General features: G+C 40.1%; 1 protein-coding gene across 9 annotated transcripts in view; it reads left to right on the plus strand.

The window, feature by feature from the left end:
- Window positions 1-1,213: 1,213 nt before the first annotated feature.
- The window catches only part of RAI14 (retinoic acid induced 14), a 106,479-nt gene continuing 87,906 nt past the window's right edge, over window positions 1,214-19,786 (plus strand). For 4 of the 9 annotated variants that reach the window (XM_048931977.1, XM_048931983.1, XM_048931984.1 and 1 more), the window contains exon 1: window positions 11,764-11,883. The gene's annotated coding sequence lies outside the window, so the exon portion shown is untranslated. Of the gene's footprint in view, window positions 1,391-1,479; window positions 1,595-2,379; window positions 2,464-6,451; window positions 6,510-11,763; window positions 11,884-11,958; window positions 12,105-19,786 lie in introns of those variants that run through there. The other 5 variants (XM_048931978.1, XM_048931979.1, XM_048931980.1 and 2 more) reach the window with 4 other exon arrangements.

A 19,786-nucleotide genomic window follows, 5' to 3' on the forward strand; every position in this document is an offset into this window, starting at 1 on the left:
AATAAATCTAGGTATATTCATTAAAATGTGGCCTTTAAAAAGACTCATCTAAGATCAACAGCCTTAGAAAAACTGAATCACACTACAATGATAGTGTTCCCTGATGTGGTGCTTGAGAAGAAATGATGGGTAGGTAGATAAAGAGTGAAGATGAGAAGCAGAGTGTTAAAATCAGAGAAAAGAAAACACAGGTTGTGGAAAAGAGCAAAGGGGTGGCAGGGGGCTGTAAAGGAAAAAAAATCCAGACAGGGAGCCAATGGAACAAAGAGAAAAGGGAGTGAGAAGGAGAGAAGGAACAGGAAAAACTTATTCCATCAATTATTGTCATTATTAATGGAAATGTCTTTAAAAAATGGGTAGGTGAATGATCCTCTCAAAAATGTACATGTGTTCCATGGGAAGATGAATACAGGCCATTTCTCTGCATTTGTGGCTGTGAAGCCTAAACTGTCCTCTGATCAGTGAAGGGAACTGTCAGCATAAATGATATTTAATGGCTGCTCTTGACATTAGAAATGATTGCCTACACGCTTGATTTATAACCTCAAAGGGATAGCCTAAGAAAGAGTCTTATACACTGAATTTCCAATTTAATAGACATTGCTCCAACATTCAATATAAATGTTCTTCATATATTCTTTCTTCTATGAATTTCATCTCATCTCAGAGCAGTAAAACCTTAGGTCAGGTTTGTGCTGATAAAAATTTAAATTAACTTAAATTGATCTTATTGATTAGCTAATCTATAAAGTCTCAACCTGCCACTACCTGAAAGTTTGATGAGAAGTATTTCCTCACTTTTGTACGCCTTTAGATCACTTGGGCAGCAAAGAGAGGAACATTTTATATTAATACATGTTCATGAAGTAAAAAGATTGAGGAATATGACTATTTGTTGCAATATTTTCAGTTAGTTGCATATACATGTAGTTACAGGTTATAAATATTTCTCTGATATTTAGCCACTTCAGTCCTTTTTCATATCTGCAAACCATTTTGTTTTAATAGAAACATTTGCGTGAGAATAAGCTATCTGAGTAAGTAAATGTTTCCAGGTTTGGCCCCTAACTGTGTTTGGTATGGTTATCAACACTGGCCATCTGTGTTTTTTCATTTTAATTCCATAAATGAATGCCTTTCCTTTGAGAATTTCAAGGACCAGGAAATAGCTATAAACCTCTTTTGCAGCTCCAGACCAAATACTCCAACAATTATTAGTTGATGGGATACATAGTAAAAATATTTTTTTCTTTTACTCTGTAATTTATAAATATAATTTTTTTTTTTGCTAAGATGTATAATATCTCTGGTGCAAAGATATGGCTTACTTAACTGTGGGCTTAATCAGTTTTGATCTGGATTCTTGTGATGCAACCTAAACAAACAGCAAGTAAGTAATCGGATAAGTAGCTCTGCATTAATGGGATGTCCTGATTCAAGAATATTAGGGTTTTTAGTAACTTTTGCTTTGTTTTACAGACTCTAAATTCCTGGCCTGTATTTTGGAACTGGTAATTAAGAGGAATTAAAAACCCACAACGAATGAAAAGCAGCAGTCCAATCTGCCATCTATACTGGTATGGCTGGAATGCTGGTAAGAATATACTCATCATCTTATGATTCAGCACTTACTCAGCTTTTGTTAGCTCTCCCATAATTAGTTTCAATATTGAGATAAGACCTAAGGATCCAATCACCAGGCTGGTTTTAAAATTACTGTGAGCTGTAACTGTATAAATGAAAGTAGATCTGGTTCCAGGACCAGACACCTACTTAACATTAGCTTAAGGAAAGCATATGGATAGATTCTTACTTAAAAAGTGAGTCTAGCAGAGAAAATGTAATTGGATCACTTTAAAGAAACTTTATGTGTAAACAACATAAATAACGCCTAAATATAAATTAAAATTCAAGTATTATATTAGATCCAATTGGCAAAAAAATTAAGATTTTTCTCAGAGTTCTTAATTAATAAACATTTTTGTTAAATATAAAAAAGTTTGTTTTAGTGAACAGAATTTCTATGTAATGAATGAAGCTCAGAAAGCCAAATTCTGTGTTAATGCTTTTCTCTTGAGACTCAGCAAAAATTGACAATATCCTGAAGGAAATAGATTGTTCTCTCACTGCCCATAAGACAAATGGGGAAAAAATGAATTATATAATTTTGTTTTCTAGTGAATCATGAAGTCATCCCTAGTAGACCAATGCTTCGTTGGATATCAGTTGTACAGAGCAATACATGTTTGTAGATTAAATTATCCTAAATATTGATGGTAATCTAACTCCGTTATGAATTGAACTAAGACTTGGATTCAATTTAATTTGATGTAGTTTTTGCACCCTGATACATTTATTATTTATCCCACCTTCTTGTAGGCAGAGAGGAGATTTGGACAGGCATTTGTCTGAATAATGAGGTAGAAGAGCTATCCCAGTCCTGATCCCTAAATCAAATTTAAAGTAAGTCAGGAAAGTTTGTCTGTGTCTATGTCAACGTTTTGGTTTGATGTTATTTGGTGTTAATCTTTCATTGTGTTGGTTTGATTTGCAGAGCAGCTTTGGTATATATGAATTGAACACAAAAAGGTTTCCATTAAACATGCTTTGCCTCTTTAGAGGATTATGTGGTTCTAAACGAACAATCTGTATTTTAAATGTTTTTGAAACCCTTGTGATGGGAACACTTTGCCCAGAAGACAAAAGTGAATGTGCCTGAATGAAAAACTCACAGCTGTATGCACCAGGAGCCTTGGCTACAGCTGTTCTGATCCTCTCTTGCACCAAATAGCTTGGAGAAGCAGGCACACTTCATTCTCAACCTGGTGTGGAAGATGTCTCTTGCTGAGACCTTCTATTCATTTGTGTAATGTGCATTTCTTACTGAGGAGAAAAGGTATAGTTTGGCAGACTCTAGAATACTAGGGAAAAAGTCAGTTTCTGGGACCGTCAAAATAACCTTGGGACCAAATGACTTTAATGAAGACAGAGGTTGAGGGAGGTTCAAAAGCAGAACAATTGCTCTGTCTGAAATAAAAACAAAAGTAAAAATGAAAATGAAATTCAAAGGCAAAGCTGCCATTCCCAAGGAAATTTCTGATTCTGTTGATTACATTAATAGAGTTTTTCAAAGCAAATGGACTGCAAATGCAATTCTGCAGACAAATCTCACAAAGCAAAAAACACATTAAAGGGGTAAGTTAGTATCAGAGACTTTTGTCTTCACCTGATTGCAATCGCCTACTGTCTCTCTGCAATCTTTGAAGAACAGATTTTCCAGATACAATTACTGTGAATGTCATTTCACCTTGCAGGTTTCTTCATATACAAACTGGACTTAGCTTGCAGGGGAGCAGTGCAAAACATATGCAGGATTCAGGAATAAATACTGACAGGGAATTTAAGAGTGACTGCATGAATCTATAAGTGATGAGCTTTGAGATTAGCAAAACTTGCTGGAAACTTTATGAGACAAAAAAAAAAAAAAAAAAAAAAGGCATATGAAACTTATTCCAGTATCCAGAATAGCAGCGGCTAAGATTTTCCAGCAGGAATTAACTTCTGGAAACAAAACAGATATAGGTCTAGCTGACCTAGCTGACAGAAAATATAAATATGTTCAAGGATGATGAGGCACTGACACAGGCTGTGCAGAACAATTAGAGGTATTCAAGGCCAGCCTGGATGGACTCTGAGCAACCTGATCTGATGGGAGACAACAAGCCCACAGCAGAGGGTTGGAATTGGATGATCTTTCGGATCACTTCCAACCTAAACCATCTTATGATTCCATGAGTCAGATGCAAAGATTTTAGCATATTTACTTGAAATGTTTGCAATGAATATATCACTTACAAATCAATTATTATTACAGGGCTACCTTAAGGGTAGCTCAATTGCAAAAATTATGCTGTTGCAACTACGGAAGACAAAAAGTGGCTTATTTGATAAAGAAGGAAAAGGCACCTAGTTTTCCTCAATACATTGACAGAAAGTGAAAGTTTACAAGACAGTATATCACTTCTCATATACACAGATGTTCTTAAGACTTTTGAATTTTCTAAAAAAAACCAGGCAACTCTTGTTTTCAGGAATGATTGCAGAATCAAATGCTGACAAAATACAGTAAAACTTCTTTTAAGGTATTTACCTTGGTATTTACCTAGCTCCAACAAGCAATGACTGCCTAATGGTGGTAGAAAAAATGTTTGCTGTATCCATCTGTCTCCATGCCCGACTGCAGGCACACTTTTTTATTCAATTACTTAAAATGGAATTGACAACATCCTTACTACTAATACTTATGTATTATTTATTTACAAAATATATTTTTGTGTTTTAAAATTTCAGAATAAAATAAAATGGCAGGCACGTACCCAAGTAAACAATTCCATCTTAACTATTTTTCTGTGATTTATTATTACATTTTATTGCAAAAAGTTCCTTACCTACTAGTAATAGCCTGAAGCTATAATTTCTTGGCTTTTATTTTAAATGCATTTAAATTTAATTAATAAAGTATAGCCATATCTTTCAGTAGTTATATTTTTCCTTCCAAGGCAGCAGAAGGAAATAACTAGCACTGACTAGAAACAAATGTTGATTCTTTATATTTAATGATGTTTATTCAATCTGAAAGCTAAAGGAAGTGGAAGCAGCACCAGACTGTCAGCTGGGCTCTCACAGTCGTGGCCTGCAAGAAGAGACTCCTATGCCTAGGGCAAAAGCTAACAGGATCCAGAGTCCGGCTTTCCAAAGGAGGTGCTGCTAGACTTTTTCACAACTTTCCTAAATAATCTGGAACCCTTTCTAGAAAGGTGTTCTGTTCACTTTTCTTGTATTGAAGTTCAAATTCAGGGAAAGTGGAGCTGGTAAAAGTAAATCTAAATCTGAGCTTTTTGTTCACTGAGTGACTACACTAAGACACTCCAAGGTGCTGCTAAACTTCTAGGAACTCTGTGTTCTACCCATTCTAACAACACACTATGTCAAGGTGTTTGCTTATTAGTGTGTACGTGCATGGTTTGTCACCTCTCAGCACAAACTTTGTCTGGCTTAAATCTCATTGCATCTAATGTGGCATCAAATCAGTATAGCTACAACACGGTGTCACATGCACAAAGAGTACATTGCTGGGTACTCCATACATTCCGCTTCCAGATTAACAGCTAATGCACTCTGGAAAGTCTCCAAGCCTGCAGTGGGTTGTTGTTCCTCTTCCACAGTCTTGGCCATTCATTTTGTTGAGTCCTTTTGAATCGTCAGCTCCCAAATTCTTACCAGTTATAAAGAAAATGTCTGCTTCTTGAGCATCTTCACTCCCAGTTGCCAACTGTCCAAACAGAGAATGAGTCATTCACATAACAATTCCTGGGATACAAAACTCTCCTTTCTATACAGCAGAGTCTTTTTGGTGGGACAGCCAGTTCTATCTGTCTGCCCAGACGCTCCCACTTGCGAGGGAAAGAGAAGCAGAGGAAGCAGTTTTAATGTTTCCTAGGAAATAAAGATTTATGGCATGGTTGGCATGATGGGAAAGCAAAATAAGGGTCTGTGGTGAGAGCACATTGGGATTTTTATTGCATGTATTCCTCTGGTTGGGAAAGAAGAGTAAGATTTGGCCTGGACTTGGTAATCAGTATACAATGGGTCATGAAAGATGGATGAGCGTTAGGGAAGAAGGCAGGAATCATCCGGCTGGTGACCACCATGACCTTTTGACATAATCCCTGTGCAGGATGATGCGATTCTGTGAGTTATTCCAGGGCAGCAAAGATATTTTTCCTTGAAGGCAAAAGGAGCCTGCTTACAAGACTGAGGCTACTTTGATGGTAGGCCATGAAATGTCTGAACCTGAACACAGAAGTGCCAGCGCAAGTGCATAATATAAAATTGTGAGAGTCTAGAATTTTCAGCCATTGCATTGCACAGATGAGCAATGTTCCACATGGCAAAATTCTGCTGGACTAAAGATACAACTTTAAAAATATATGATCTTTTTCTATGCGCGCAATGAGTTTGTAACAGTTCAGACTTGCGGAGAGTATCGTTGACTTTTTTTAACCCTGTTATGTCAAACCTAGATCTCATCAGTTCATTAAATTCTCCCCTTGCGTCCACATTTACAATCTTCTATACACAACTACATTCCTCTGTGATGTTTTGACTTGTCACATTGTCTAAGAACTGATACAATATAGCAAAGATTGATCAAAGATTTTCTCTCACTGCTTTGTTTCCTATATATTTGGTGATACTTGGCTGTTTCATTTGCAGAAGCCCTTGTGCAAAGCCTCTCTGCTGAAGAAGTACTGCATAAGATTTATTTATCTGTCCTTCTACAAAGTGCAGAAATCTCCAAGCTTGCATATTAAATCAGAGTCTTAGCCTTGGATCCCATCCCACCTAACAACTCTTTCCTTTTTTCTCCCTATGGTCATGTACACCACAGATATCTTTGGGAAGTAAAAAGGAAGGTATGATGCTCATTTACACCAAGTCCAGCAAAGGTAGGTTTTTCGAATGCACCACTTACGAATCAGATCCAAACAAAGTTGGTTTGATTTCAGAGATACAAGGAAAAGCTGCTGCTTTTTCTATTTTTCTTTCTGAGTAGTTAGGTTGTTACTATACATTGTGCAAGAAAGACCTAATGCCTCAGAAGAAATGAAGAATCATAGCACTCAGTTATGGCATGATAGTCTCTGTATCAGTGGAAGGTTTTTTATAAACAAAATAAATGATAGACTTTTGCTTCCTGTGAGACAAAAGTTTAACCATGACAACGAAGACAGAATGCTTATGTGATTTTGCACCTCCACAATAAAATCAGCAGTACAAATTGTGTCACAGGAATATAGCATGGGGTAGAGCTGAAGTTTCAGCTTGCAGATGCCCAGCACACTAAGAAATCCTGTAGGGAGCAAAGACATAAAAATCAGCAGTTTGAAATGCAGTTTTCAAGGTGCTTGGTTTCTCTGTAATGCAAATAGTCATATAAAATATGCAGGAATGTGGTTTTCTTCGGTTTGAATGGGAAGAGGAAATTGATTTACGAATCTTGAATGGAAGAGAAACTTTACAGCAAGAGAATAGACAAAGCAACTCTCGGCATGGTGTGGAGTATATATGCAGTATAACTGCCCCTGCCTGTGGGAACTGCTTTGACTTTTGTACTATTACAACATAACCAAAGTGCTCTCCAGTGTAATTGAATACTAGAGCTTTACTCTTTGTGATCTTCAGATTAGTATAATCTTTGTGGTTATTCTTGGGCAACTGGCCTTTCAGGACTTTCAGTGATGTGCCTTCAAAGAGCCCTTTATATTTGCTGAGAATTTGAAGCCATCTCTCTGCAAGGTGTGTTCTGCCTGGCTTCCAGTAATTTGGTTAGTTTCACACAGATGTTGTAGGATTGTCAGCCCTGGAGTTTGCAGAGAAGTCTCTGGATTATACAGATCATGGGAAGGAAGACATTTTCTCATATGTGACCTTGGTTCCCAAGTGTTCCTGGATTATCTGCAGTGTTGAGCAATGAGAAGAAAGTATGTGGAAGAGAGAAAGGGAAAAATTTGAGCAAGCCAAATCTCAAAGAATTTCCATAGTTCCTTACACCACTGTCTGTGCAGGTGAGGCACTGTCTTAATTAAAAAAACAAAGCAGGGAACGTTACACCAGTAAAGTTAATACACATTATACAAAACTGAAATAGGCCTATTTAATTCTGGGATTCGTAGCACAGCTTTGTTCTTTACTTCCAAAGGCCTCTCTCCCTGTTTGGACAGCTGCCTTTCTGCTTGCTGAGTTTTTCTTTAAGAAGATATAAAGCATTTTTTCTTTTTTAAATTATTTACATAGATGCACTGCCATTTTAGGTACAATTTGTGTAAGAAGTGCTTGGTCCTCTTTTCTAGTTTCTATGGACTTGTGCTTTGAAAATAATTTAAGAATGAAATATGTTTTGGGGATAATTCTGCAGATGAGTCTCTGTGAGAAAACTGCATTAGATCATCAAGCTCACTGCCTTGCAGCTCCGAGCTTCCACAAGTTTCATAAGACAGTAAACTCACATTATACTGGATGCTAGTAAAAAGGGCAGGAAATTATTTTTCTCCTAGTGAAACATACAAAAGCACATTCATATCAAAGACACTAACACACAAGCAAGAATTTCCATAATGTGAGAAAGTAAAAAGGAAAAAGAGGATTTTTAGTCTTTGCAGTTAAGAATTGTGTTAATTCCTTTTATATATATATATATGTATATGTTTATTCCTTTTGTATATATATTCCTTTTGTATGTTTATGGATAAAACTAAACTAAAAAAAAAATACATCCAGAGGCAGATAAGAGAAAAGAGTAAACTACATTTCTGGAGATCTGTTCCCTGCTCTAATTGAAGATGAGCTCAAGCTTTTATCCCTCCTGTTCCATCCAGGGAAGACTTCTACTTAAGGCTTGATCTCCAAGGTCCAGCTGATCTCTGCTGCAACCCTCCTAAAGAATTTAACAGTGACAAGAGCAGCCTACTTTAGCTCCTGTGGTAGATGGAAAATATACACATTTATGGGATACAGCTAACAGAGGCCCACCTTTGTGCTGCCTCTTGGTGCCAGTCATACAGAAAGAAGTTGACAAAACAGTTGAATTTCTCTACAATTTTCCTATGAATATCACCTGGGACTGTAAATGAGTCCCTCAAATGTGATAGACTGGGACACCATGCAGATAGGTTTTAATCAGATAACATACATGCAAAAACCATGAGAAAGTGGTAGAGGAAATATACATCTAGCAATTGAAAGTTAAAACAATCGAGATGATTCATTGCAATGACATACAGATCTTTCTCTTTCAGCCTTTAAAAGTTCACATAAAAGGAAAAAAAAGTCACTAGATAGCCTTTCCTCTCAAAATATTGTCTCAGTTAAGAGCCCTGTTTGAACAGCTCCAGTTGCAACTTTCTTCACTCTTCAGTATTTTCCTGTGCTACCTTGTACTACCTGTGCATCAGAAGGACACTGCTGCTGCTATGTGAGTTACACAGAACAGTAAAGGAGAAAAATTCCTCTCTGGGTTCTCTGAAGTGTGCCGTATTGTGAACTGAGACAAAAGAGATGCATTTACTATGTGGGCAAGCAAGTTATTAAAAAAAAGAAAGTGCTCTGGTGGGAGCAGATAAAAGAAAGACACACTTTTAAAGCCTGTTTCATTTGATATAACAGAGATTCCTGCATCTGTCAGAGGGACATCTGTCACAAAGGGTGAAAAAAATATTCTAGTGTAAGCAAAGAACAGCCCAGGAACAAAAGCACACTTCAAAATCTAAAAATAATCTTTCTTTAAGTTGTTCTTCAGCAAAAAAATAAGATAGGATTATCAAAACAAGCTATATTCAGACTGCAAGCAATTATATCAGAGTAAGTCTGATGTGGAAAGACGATACAAGGCACTTAGAGCTTACAGAACAAGTTTAAGCTGCTTTCAAGATAGAAGGGAAGTGATAAACTAGTTCAGGAGCATGATTTCTTTTACAAATAATTTCTAGGAGGAGATGTGACTGGAACTTCGAGCACTGCAGAAGGCAATAGCCAGAAGCAGCAAAAAAAAAAAAAATACATAACAATGCCAAGTAAGATAATTAGCAGATACTATCAAGACAGTAGACTGATAAGGTGTGATTGAAGACATCTTCAAGCCACTTATAGGCCTCTCGTTTTTGGAGAAGTAGATAGGAAAGCATGGGAGAGTTCATTACACCCTCACTGTGGTTGGCAGTGGCTCCAGGTCACTACAGGCTGCAAGCACCCCAGTTTTTCTAGGAGGGGTTGTACAGAAGGTGATACTCTCTTCTTTCACCCTCTTCTCATGTTCCTGGGATAAAGGATTGGAGAGATATAGGACATAGCCAGTGTGCTATGTGATAAGCTATAGGACATAGCCAGTGTGCTATGTGATAAGCTAAGCTTATTCCATTTGGGAAAAGCAGCTTGTGTTGAATGTGCTCCATCTTGTGAGTTGCTGAATGGATTATGCTGACAACTTTTGACTGCTCACAGGTAGCATTTACTAACTACAGGTCTCACAGTGTTGTTGTTACAACAGACAGGCAGACAATAGAGGCACAGATGGGATAAGACAGCTATTCCAAAGCTCTACAGCACATGAGATAGTTGACTCCTAGTCTTGTGCTCTGCCTGAAGAGGCATGAACCACAAAAATATGTAGGAGTATTTAAGCAATACCCTTAGAGAGAAACCCAAAAGGGAGCCCAGGGAAAAAGCACAGTCTACCATGGAACAAGACTAGCTTAGAGGGCATCAGCTTGGTTTAACAAATTTAACCCAACTGCTGCTACAAAGCCCAAAGTCTTCTTCCTGGACAGCAGCTTATAATACAGTGGAAAATGCTTCTCTGGGAATAAGCAAATACCATATTTCCCAGTTCTCTAGAACTTTGTTTGTTTGTTTGTTTGTTTTGTTTTTAATAGTACTGTAGCCCGAAATACATTTAGCATTATGTTGTATGTGACTATCCCATGCAAGCCTACCAAACCCACGTTCATAATATCCTGGCATTGAAGATAGAAGTTGACATTCATAATGATTGAAACACTCAAAGTGTAAGAGATTGTACTTGCATATTAAATCGTGCTTATTTTGCCAGCATGGGAAGAAGTGGGCAAGGTATTTTCTAACCATATTATATGCACACATATTACGCCAGAATTAAAAATAAATGCATAATAATTGCAACACATTTTGTAGCTGCAGAACTAATATTGCTGGGCAAGTTTAGTTTTCCTATTTTTATTCTTTCCATGCAAATTAAATTTTTAGCGTTAACTTTGTTAGATTATCAGAGGTGTGTGCGTTTTTAAAAGAAAAAGGAGAGGAAATGGTGCTGGCACAATTATGGCTGTTCTCAAAGGTGAAACACATGCAAAATAAATTGGCCGATGTAAGGACTGTGCATAAACAGAGGAAAGTATGCTCCCAGGTATAATCGAATGTATTTATTCAATAACAATACCTGCCACTATTACAATAATGACTTAAAGTTTTCAAGTGCTCATTTCCTCTCTGTACTGTTTGCCACTTAGAAGGTGTGGATGGTTGGGAACAGAAAGGAGTGATCAGCAAGATTAAAGGCGGACTGCAAGGTGTGGAATGTGGTTGTTGTGAAGGGACCAGCAGATGGGTTTTTGCGGTGAGAAGGCTGGCATCTCTGGTAGCGGAGGAGGTTCACCGACTGACTAGGACAATTTGTAGACGAGGCATCCTGGTTTACTTGCACAGGGTACGGAACTGTGGTGCTAGTGGTGAGATGTAGAGGTGGGGCTGGTTGGCCACTGGTGGCAGACCAACTTGGAGGAAGAAAGCCTTTTGGAGCACATCCAGTGAACCAGTGCCTCGCTCAGCCGTAAAGCCCACTTGGGATTTTATAACTGCTGGACTCCTGTGTCACCAAACTCCACAGAGGTAACGAATCCAGACATTAAATGAAAAGGAACCCACTTGTCTTCCCTCTAGTGCATCCTAGGGCTTTGAGAAAGAGGAATCCGAGACGCTGAGAAGCGCGGGACGGAAACCCCCTCGCCCCTCAGCGTAACGGTCGTGGGGACGCGAGAGACGGGCGGGTAGGCGCGGTGTCACGTGACCCGTCCCCCACGAGCGCGGGGCTGCAGACCCCGGTTGAGGAGGGGGCAAACAGTCCCCCCGCCGGGGGACCGGTGCCCCGCGGTCACGTGACCGTGGAATGATGTCACGCCCCCCGCCCTATCCGCGTGGAGCCGCTGAGTGTCCCGGGGCGCGCGGCGGCGCTGCTCCGCCCTTCACAGCGGCGGCGGCGGCGACCGGAGGGGGACGCGGCTGCTGCCTGGGGTAAGCGAGGCTCGGCGCGGCGCGAGGGGGAGGCGGCGCGCGCTGTGAATAGGGGCTTTGTGCGCGGCGCCCACCTGCCCCCGCCCGGCGCTGGTAGTGGTGGCGGCCGCTGCGGCGGTGGGCGTACGCGGGGAGCAGCTCCTCCGCGTGGAGCAACAGGAGGAAAGTTCTTCCTTCTTGCCGCGGCCGGAGAGCCCGGAGAGGGGAGCAGGGAGCAGCCCGTGAGTCTTGGTTGTTCCCTTGTGTTTATTTTATGTGGTTTTATTTCCACGGGGGGCTCGGGAAGGCTGACAGCCGCCGGCGGGGGCGGGCAGCGCGAGTCCCTCATCGATCCCGCCGGCTCCGTGACAGCGCGGCCCGGCCGCGCCTCCTTCCCCGCTCTTCCGAGGGGAGCGAGGACCTTCCGGCGGCCCCGGGACCGAACCGGCGGCGTCGGGCGGTGCTGCTTTCCTGGCGGTCTGGGCGGCAGCTCGGCGGCTGTCGGACAGGGGTCCCGTCGCCGTGAATGACCGCCCCCCCAACCCCGCGGCCGCAGCGAAGCTTGGAGGGGAACCGAGGGTTTTTTTTGTCTCTGCTCCGAAATACAATCGAGAAAACCCTAATCGCATCAAGATCAGCCAGAAACCTTCGCTCCCAACTTCTCACGGAGCTCTCGGAAGGGCTGGCTTTCTCTTGCACGGCGCTCGGCAGCGAAAAGCCTTCCGCCGTCCACTTGTCACGATCTGGAGTTTCCTTACGGCTGTGAGAAGTCTGCTTCAATTTCTGCTCTGCTGGCACTGCGGGGTCGGAGCGAATTCTTGTCAGTGTTTCTGTAGTGAGTGCGCCTATCGCAGAGCTGACACAGAACGCTTGTGGTCTGCTTAGAGCTGCTGCTGTACGCACCGAAAGGCGGCCTTTTCTTTTTGCTTTTTGTATCCCAGTAGGTTTCAGATTCGTGTTTCAATTTTATTATTATTATTATTATTATTATTATTATTATTATTATTATTATTATTATTATTATTATTATTTTAAAACCCAGATGTGTGAATTTGTCATCTTATATAGGCCTCCTGGATTAACTAGGAGTAGATGAATTTGGTAAATATCTGTCAGTGACCTGCTTGGCTCTTGTCTCGGGACACTCATGGAAAGCTGTCAATGAGATTTTATTTACTAATAGAAGAATTGCGTAAGAGCTGTGTGAACCAGAGTGAAAGAGCTGGATATTAGCTCAGGGTTCCCTTGAGTTCAGGCCAAGCTCAGTGTCAGTAAGTCACTGTGCAGTAGCAGTCATCCGTCTGTCCAGTCTCTAAAAATATGGGCACTGTGCTCTTCTCTTTCCTCTTCCAAGAGTGCATCTGCTAGCAAAGCAATAAAACCTCCTTCCCTCTCCTTCTCCAAACCAAGAAACTGCACATTGATGGGAGAAGAGACCATGGAGGGAGGCTGCTGCTCTCGCAAACGATGCAGGCGTTTCATGGTAGAGTTTACTCACTTGCCACCATCTCTTACTTATTTTTTTTCTTTTGTATGCTCCCCACTATGTTGCTTTTCTTTTTTCTCTCACTGGTAAGAAGTTCATGCCTCTTTCAAGTGAGAAGTAGTGGCAGGAGGCCACAAAAACTAACTTCTTATGTGAGATGCTAGCAGTTTCTAAATTCTACTGCAACAGTACCCTGATCACATTCCTTTTGAGAGCTGATTGTGGACTGGTTATTTTTGCGTAGGGCTAATACTTGAAACAGCTGTAGAGGAAAGCCAAGCAAAACTAGAATAAATCAATTTTAGGCTCTGTGCCTTGCTTAGTGGTAAAGATGGTAAACTACTGAAAATTCCAGGCAGCTTTTATTAACTGGATGTTGAATGGGAACATAGTGATCCATAACATCTTCTAAGTGTACAGATCTGAATAACTGGCTCTCCTGCTGTCTGTATACTTCCTGCATGTCTGAGAAGCCTAGTCCCTTTGCATGCTCCTTGGAATTGCTGTCTAGGTGCCTGTGAGTGCATAAATACTGGTGGTAACTCTGCATGTGGGGTAACTTGGAGATTGTTTTGGAGTTGTCAGACCTTGCTGAGCGTCGCCTAATACTACAGTTTTAACCTGTAGAGGAGATAGGGCAAATAGCTGTGATTCAGGAATATACTGAAGGTTATCGCTGTCAGACTGCCAGAAATAAATGTCTGTTGGTAAACTGTGGAAGTAGTGGAATATCTCCACTTACACTTAAGATTAAAAGTTAATCATGGTACCTGCGGAGGACTGTCAGAGCTGAAGTACATAGCAGTGAAAGAAGGCATCTTTCTCTTGTGTTTGGATCCATAACGCTGTGGCCAGTAACACCCTGAGATGATGGTAGTGGTCACAGAATCCATGAGTCATAGAGGTGAGAAGGGACCTCTGGGTCCACGTGGCCTGACCTGTGCTTAAAAAGGGACACTCAGAACAGGGTGCGTAGGGCCATACCCAGGAAGCTTCTGAAGATCTCCAAAGGGGGGGGTTCCACAACCTCTCCAGACAATCTGTGCCAGTGCTCTGTCACTTGCACAGTACGGGAATGCTTCCTGATCAGAAAGAACCTTATGTGTTCCAGTTTGTGTCCATTGTCTCTTGCCTTGGAATTGGGCACTACTGAAAAGAGTCTGGTTCTGTCTTCTTTGCATCCTCCCTTCAGATGTTAATAGATGTTGATAAGAACTTCCCTGAATCTCCTCCAGGCTGAACAGTCCCAGCTTGCTCAGCCTTGCAGGAGGGGTACTTCAGCCTCCTCATTGTCTTGGTGGCCCCACTAGTTTCGTGTGATTGCTTCATTAGGGCAGTGTTGGCAGCCTAATGATTAGTGCATTTGTCTGGAACGTCTTAGATGTCCACTCAAGGCCTTCTTCTATAGAGCAGATGAGTTTTGTAATAACATAAACGTATTTTTGAAAGCTGTCTTAGTCTCTTTTTTATTTTGTACCTTCAAAACATAAGATATGTGACTTTTTTTGTTGGTTTTTGTTTTTTTTTCACCTGAATCTATAGAGTATTGGTGAAGATAAGAGCCAAGTTTGTCCAGTCATTACAAAGACAAAACTTCTTTGCAAGTCTTTCTATGACTGTAGGAAGTTGACGTTCCAGTTTCTTTCCCCATAACTGCTGAGGCTCAGGAAGCTACTGGAAGCTATTGCTGGTGGGCATGCAGAAACAGTGCCTTGCATCTGAACTGCCAGAGGCACTGGGATGCCTTGAGGTGTCTGTGGGAATTTTGGCACTCAAATGCTTTCTTAGAACCTGGTATACAAGGTCTTGTCTGAATTCCCACCAGGATATCTGTAAGATCCCTCTAGATGTTCATAGGTCTCTGAAGCATGGGAAAAGTATCCTACATGTTGCTCCTTCTCCACGGTCTGTCCAGTACCTAGTGCTAGTACTGAACATGATTTTCAACAATCTAAATAAAATCAGGTAAAATTGATTCCATTATCACTAAGATGTGGATACTGATCTTGCTGAAGTTCTACTCGTTTATATGACTGATGTCTTCCAGGGTAGAAGAAATCTCAGTTTCTAATACCTTTTATGAAGTGTGGATGTGCTTAATTTTTGGTTTCTAAACACACCCAATTCCCTTTCATTTTCAGATAATGTTTAAAAATATAATGCACTTTGATCAGCTAAAATGTTTTCCCTCCCAAGAACTTGGAAGGTGAATAGAGTAGTTGTGTTATTAGCACCATCTCTGAAAGTATTTCTAGACTAGAGAGGTTTTCAGTGGAGTATTCTTTCAAGGCTTCTCAGCAGTGTAAGGGCTTAGTTAATGGGAGCGGGGTTGGCAGGTGTTTTTGGTAATCTGAATCAGTGTTCTTAGCTCCTGCCCTAGTACAAGGCTGTTCTGAGTTAGGCTATTTCAGAGTACTTGTCTATAAATTGATGCAGTTGTTTCTTTTCACACTGAAGATTGCATCTCAACAAGTTCTCACATTTGTTGATTCTGAAGTGCAGTTCGTTGAATAATACAGAATATTAGGAAGTATAAACAATCTCTGGTTGTTATCTTCTTGGATTTCTCATTTAAATAACTGATGTTTGCAAAGTGGAACTCTGCATCTTTTTTCTCTGTTTCAGTTTGTATGCTTCAATTCCTGTCTAGTCCTGTTGGACTGAATATTGAACATGGGAAAAGCTTTCAGATCTACAGTGCATCTTATGTATGATGAGCCAAAGGAATATGGTCTCAAAATGGGGTGACACATGGTGTGGGGGAACTTTTTAGTTTGGGAATGTGGAAATTCAAAGCAGAGAAAGGTAGTGGTGTGTCCTAGTTTATGCAGTAAGTCTTGCCTCGCTGTGAGCTCACTGTTGACAGATACTTTAAGACAAAGGAACTGGAGTAAGAACGGTGTAAAGCTGTAGCACAATGATTTGAATGACAGATGTGCTCGGACTTCACTTGAGATACAGTTCTGCCTGAGTTCTGTCCAGTGTGTCAAATGAACAAGTCAGAGCTGTGTCACATTTTGAGTTTTCTCTAATCTTCTCTATAATTAACGATGTATAAGGCCTTGTTTGTGTAAACTTTCCCCTAGGAGAAAACACAGTTTAACAAATTGCACATATCCCGGATGGACAGTTGAGTATTGGTTTGTATTAGTTGTGTAATGTCCACAGAGACTGGTATGACTTTAGCTGCAGCCTTTAAAAAATGAAGTAAAATATTTCAGATTTTGAACGTAGAGGATGTGTAAGAGTAGAAAGCTGAGGCAAAGCATTCTGAAGAAAAGAGAGATAACTACATTTGTTAGTGATGCAGTATCTGTAGAGTTCTTAACTTCTGGGCTCAAATGCTTAAATTTGTACAGTTCAGCACATCCTTGCCAGTGATTTGTGAGCAGATTGAGGGATTGTACTAAGTTACCCAAGGCTCCCGCTATCTCTGATGTCTGATTCTGTTCTGCATGGGATTAACGGTCTATAAATCACTCCCATTTTTGTGTTGTATTTGGGCTTCTCAGTGCATTTTTTTAGTGTGTTTTCATTGATAAGTAATAGCAGATTAACCAAGCCAAGAATTATTTGTCTTTATAGGTGACATTAAATTCCATTTGTTTTTTCCTATGAAAGGAAGAATGGGATAGATTACTCAAAATGGAAAAACTGAGTCGTGTTGATGAAGACTGCGGAAATTTTCCTGTAGCTTTTGATCTGATTGTGTATGCTTCTCTGCTTTGGAATGAGAGGTAAAGGAATGTGCTCAGCTGGATGGTAATTAGATGGTAGTCATAGATGGAGTGCTAAGTGGATTTTAAAAATTTATTTAGTTTTAGGACACTACGGATTTACTTGTGTTTACATGCAAACAACTGGAGAGTCTAGGTAGCTGCTCATGCCTTCAGGTGTTCCAACGGCTTCGGAGAAGCTTGTGTTTTGGCATGTTCTTGGTACAGGTTTGTATGTCAAGGGAGCTCAGGCATGTGATGTATTTGACAAGTAGGTACTGAAGATGGGCAGCGGCAGAAATGCTAGAGTTGAGGATGCTTCTGGCAGCCCTGCAGAGCTGACTGCTTCAAAGGTTTGTTCTCCTGGGTCACAGCAGGGATTGTGCAGAAAGATAATGATTATTCAGAGAACAAACGATGTTGTTTTGCTGTAGTTGAAGTGACTTCTGGGACATCTTATTTTCTCTTTTGAGAGTTGTTACATTCACACAAAGGAGATGTAAATACATAGCATCATTGGTACTTTTCTAGATGTTTTTTTTTTCGTATGTATCATTTTACCTGTGTGTTGCCAGATCTTGCTTGGAGTCTCTAGTCTGTAGCCACATAAACTGGAAAAAAAAAATCTGGAATTTTTGGGAGTGAATCAGGAAATCAGCTGACATTATAAACAATGCTTTGCTGCAAGAGAACATTTTGAGATGGAAGCTTACCAGTGTGTTCTGAAAGAGATGCGTGTCCTTTAACACTTAAAAATAATTAAATTCAGCATGCACTAATCATTAAAGGGTAGCAGTCATTGCCATGAACAGTGTGCACTGCATATCCCTAAGGCTGTTTTACTGTTACATCGCTGAATATTTGGCCTTTCAGTGTGTTGACTAGCGTCCATGTCGTGTAGAAGACCTTGCTCAGATTTTGCAGCAAAGTGATGAAAGGAAAAAAACCAACAATGTCAATACAATTGTTATTGTGGTTTGCCAAAATCTTACTGTAAATCAGTGGGGAAGATTATCTTAATCTGATTCCTACATTTGAACTTGAAGATGGTGCTGTATATTAAAACAATGAAATTACTGAGGCTGAATACTACTGCATTAATATCTCTTATTTTTTCACTAGATAGGTTTGCCATCAACCTAAGGATGTTTTCTGTGACTTGTGCTCCTGAGAACTGTTTCCCGTTATTAAGCCAAAGGAAGATGAGATAGAAGATATTTAATTTTAGAGATAATGGTTGACAGCATGTGATCAGCGTTAGCTGTAGAGAATCTCTGGAGTTAAGCAGTTCTGTACTGTTAACTTGCTGCAGCTACAAAATGACAGCATTTATTACCACAGTTATTTTGAAAAGGGAGAAATGCCACAATAGGTAAAACTTGCTTCTTGTTAATAGCTGTGATTCATTGCAGAAATAGTTTTGAAGTGTCTTGATTCTCCCTAGTGAATTTCTAGTTGTCGTTTCCTGTCTTGTAAAACAGGAGTTTATTAACGGTGCTTCCTTTATTCCCCCTCTGGCAAATGAGCAGTTGTCATAAAGCTCTGCTGAATCAGGGTGCTGACCTCTTTTTGCATCAATTCCAATAATTACACCCTTTGAGAGGTGACTTCCTCCTTCAAGCAGTGCCAAGACAGCCATCACTGCTTTGTGGGTTTTTATCTCTACAGCTGAAGGGTTGTGATACAAAAGCTGTAATCATAATGTTTGTGTTTAACTATCTTTTACAGAAAATAAATACAGATGTAACATGCTCTGAACTCAGAAATATGTTTTTTTGTGTGTGTGCTTTTCCATGCTTCTATAATTATTCTGTGGATTTCATTTTCAAATTCAGTGTATAGAGTGCACTCACAGAAGAAGTGAAGTAACTTGTGAGGAAAAAATAAGTTGGCTTCTGATGGTATCACAACTCACCTAATTTTTTCCTATTTCAAGATGGGGGGGGGGGGGGGGGGGGGAAACAGCATTCCAGGAGTGCTTGCAAAGCTTGTTTATTGGACTGCTATAGGTTTCTCTCAGAAAGAATTCAGCTTTGCGTCTATAAGGAGTTACCATCTCTCTTATCACCCTGAAGTTGAGTACTTCACTTCCATGGAAGCTATAACAAATATTTTGTTCATAGGAGAAAGAAGTGGTGAGGGGGTGAGAAGGGGAAAGTCAGCTTATAGCAGACAGTCATCTGACAATATGCATGTGATAAGAGATCTGTTATTGATTCCCAGTGCAAAGTGTTTGGTTCTATTTTATTAAATGGTGTAATTAATCTTAATTTAATTTTTTTTTTTTTTTAAGTCAGTTAAGTTTAACTTTTAAAAAGACCTTGTAAGTGTGAGTTTTGTTGGATATTGCCTGATGTTTCTTGGCTTTTGAAGTCCCTCTCAATCTTCTTTCCCCTAAAGATTTTTCCGGTGCACTGTGTATTTAAAGAAGGCCAGCTAACTAATGTCATTTGTCTTGTCTGTACTGTGCCGTTTCCAGTCTTTGTGATGCCCATAATCCTTGGTGGTACTAGAGAATGAGTTAAGAAATTATTGGGCTCTTGCTGGGGTTCAGGCGCATTTCCAGTACGAGTCATGACAGCTGTTTTATAGTTTCACACTTTCTTCAAAATTTGAATAGGTGTAGCAGATTTGTTCAGCTCAGGAAAAAGCTAAGGAATAGTCAATCCAGGGTATGAAAAGCTCTGACAAATTTTTTGCTGCTCTTTTCCATCATAAAGAA

The sequence above is a fragment of the Lagopus muta genome, chromosome Z (assembly GCF_023343835.1).
Source record: "Lagopus muta isolate bLagMut1 chromosome Z, bLagMut1 primary, whole genome shotgun sequence".
In the NCBI taxonomy this organism is placed as follows: Eukaryota; Metazoa; Chordata; class Aves; order Galliformes; family Phasianidae; genus Lagopus; species Lagopus muta.